Source organism: Elephantulus edwardii, unplaced genomic scaffold (genome assembly GCF_000299155.1).
Source record: "Elephantulus edwardii isolate Elephantulus edwardi_28Jun2011 unplaced genomic scaffold, EleEdw1.0 scaffold00084, whole genome shotgun sequence".
Taxonomy (NCBI): Eukaryota; Metazoa; Chordata; class Mammalia; order Macroscelidea; family Macroscelididae; genus Elephantulus; species Elephantulus edwardii.
The window spans coordinates 10,873,023-10,875,995 of record NW_006399834.1 but is presented as its reverse complement, the minus strand read 5'-3'; the positions used below and the strand labels follow the sequence as shown (position 1 = coordinate 10,875,995).

General features: G+C 39.5%; 1 pseudogene; it reads right to left on the bottom strand.

Annotated features, from left to right (window-relative positions):
* Nucleotides 1-1,669: 1,669 nt before the first annotated feature.
* On the bottom strand, nucleotides 1,670-2,564 carry LOC102872039 (annotated as a pseudogene).
* Nucleotides 2,565-2,973: the final 409 nt, after the last annotated feature.

Here is a 2,973-nt window from a genome sequence, read left to right as displayed (position 1 = left end):
TCTTCTTTGACTCTTGGCTTCTTCCCTGGGTGATTCCCTGGGGTCCCTAACTCTGCAGGTTCAGGGGTCTCTGGAGTTGATGAAGCCTTTCTCTTCTTCCCAGAAAGGGGTGTTAAAAACAGGTATCTCTTATGGAGATTTCTTCACCATGGCAGCTTTTTTCTTCTCTGTATTTTTTTTTTCTCTTGGCAGGCATTTTATCCAGTGGCACCAGCAACAAGATTTCATTGTCAGATTAATCTGCTTTAATATGGGTTTTCTCTCTGTGGTTCTCTTCTTTCTCTCAGAGGATATCTACATTCTGGGGCTGGAAGGGTCTTTACTGGAACCCCACTGACTTCTGCTGCCCTCTGCTCTTTAGTTGTTTTTGTTATGTGCCATTGAGTCGCTTGCAACTCATAGCGACCCTATGTACAACAGCCCTAAACATGCACTATTCCTTGCCAATCTTATTGTCTTTGATATGCCTATCCCCATTACCCCAGTGACCGAATAATTCCATCTCATCGAGGGTCTTCCTTTCTTGCACTGTCTCTCCACCCTCCCAAGCATGATGTCCCTCTCCAAGGACTGGTCCTGCCTTGCACCATGTCCAAAGTACATCAGATGAAGTTTTCAGAATCTTTGCCTCCAAGGATCAGCCTGGCTTCACCCTCTCCAGGACGAACATGTTTGTTCTCCTAGCAGTCCATGGTAATTTAATACTCTTCTTCAGCACCACAGTTTAAAGGCATCAACTCTCCTATCATCCCTAATCATTGTCCGGCTTTCTGAAGTATAGCAAGTATTGGCAAAGACTATGGCCTGTATCAGGCACACCTTAGTCTCCAGACTGACATCATTGCTCCTCAGTTCCTTGGAGAGGTCTCTGGCAGCAGACTTTTCCAGTGCAATTCATCTTTTAATTTCCTGGTTGTTGGTACCAAGAGTGTTGATTGTACAGCCAAACAAACTGAAGCTGTCAACAATCTCAGTCTATTCACCATCTATCGTGATGCTGCCAATCGGCCCCGTAGTGAGACTCTTTGTTTTCTTTATGTTGAGCTTCAATCAGTATTTAAGGCTGAAATCCTTGACCTTCTGCAGCAAGCACTTCAGGTCCTCTTCAGTTTCAGCAAGCAGGGTTGTGTCATCTGCATAACACAGATTGTTGAAAAGTCTACCTCCAATCCTCATGTCACATTCCTCCTCATAGAGTCCAGCCTCCCAGATAATTGTTCTGCATATAGATTGAAAACATGGAAATAGAACACATCCTTGATGCACACCCTTCCCAGTTTTGAACTATGCAATGTTTCCTTGCTCTGTTCAGACGACTGCTTCCTGGTTCAAGTCTTTAGTAGAGGCCAATATTTTAGCCTTTTGCATCCTGTTACTTTTCTCTTTTCCATCTTTTTTTCTCTTTCATCCTCAAGAGCTTTTCTTTCTGTCTTTGCTTTGCCTCTTTTTTTTTTTCCTTGCCAGAGGAGGATACTTTCCTTTAAAAAGCTGACAAAGAGAAGACCAGAAGTGTAATAGAGCTCTCTGTTTTTAGGTGTAAGAGTTTCAGACTCTCCCCACTAGTCCATTAGTATCTAGCTTTAATACCTGAAAGACCTTTTGTGACCGCAGTGACATTCTCAACAAGGTGCTGGATATGTATTCTGGAATGATCAACACAGGTAGCCCTTCAAGAACACCTTTTAGAGACATTTGCTAAATCCTTGGCCTAGAGGTTTACATTTACCACACCTTTCTTTCTGAGACAGAAATGTTTTTCTATAATTTACAGTAAAAGCCTCCTCATTCTTTTATCAGTAAAAAAAGAAATCAGAACTACCCAAGAAGTGAAATTTGGCTTCATAGGCCTTATATTCCTATTTTAAAGTTTGGAGAGAAATAATCTTGAGAAATTGTCTTAATTTTATTCTTGTTCCAAAGATCTTTATAGGAACATTCTCTCTTCTCAGAAGTTAAATCGGGCTCATCTTTGGTAAACATATTACTGTCAATTCCGATCAATAACATGAGGCAAGGACAGTCTGACCCTCAATCCTTTCTCTGGAATTTTTTCCAATATCATCATTAAAAAGAAATTTTCATTCAAAATCACTTTATTAGCTTTTTTCCTGGAATGTGAGTGTGCCAACAGAACTTATACTGCCTTTTTTTTAAAATTTATTTTTTCTTTTTTATTAATTTTAATAGACATTTAAGAGGGTTTGGATTTCCATTCATTCATTGCCGCACTTTTCTCCCTGCCCACCCCTCCCCACCAGTTTGCTCCCCTCTCTGAAAAGAAAAAGGAAAAAAAATTCCTTCATTAGTATACAGTTCCCCCATCCCTTTCCCCCCACCCCCACCCTGAGTACACTTCTCTATGCAACCTTAATTCTGGATTCCTGTGCTAACCATAATACTCAATCATATATTCACCTCTAATCTGTTCTTTCCCTCATCTGTTTCAATACAATATGTATAATTTATCCAGTTTTTTCTGTCATACCCCAACCCTGATGTCAGACCCATTCTACAACAGTGGCACCATGCAGTTACACTGCCTTTTTAACCTGTATTTTGTCCATCTCCAGCTATGACTGTGGCCAGGATTGCTTGGAGTCTAAGGCAAGGGTGTGGTTATAGCAGAGGCCTCCATCTGATCAGCAGTTCCTGTGGAAACACTTGGCTCATTCCTGATAATTTCATCTTTTAAAAAAATTTGTATTTGAATCTTTGTTTAAGAAAAACAACCAACAAACTGGGTGCAAATAAAAATGTTGAAGCTAATAAAAATGTCTTATTTATAAATATTTGTTCTGATTACAGCATAGTTTAGTAAGACCTTTTTATATTTAATTATAAAGTTAAGTACATCACAAATATCCAACTTCTTAATAAATGTAAGTCAGTGTTTTACTGGACTTTTCCGTACAAATGAATTATTTTTGCACTGATCTGCCAGTATTTTTCTCTTAAGAAGATTAATACAGTCTG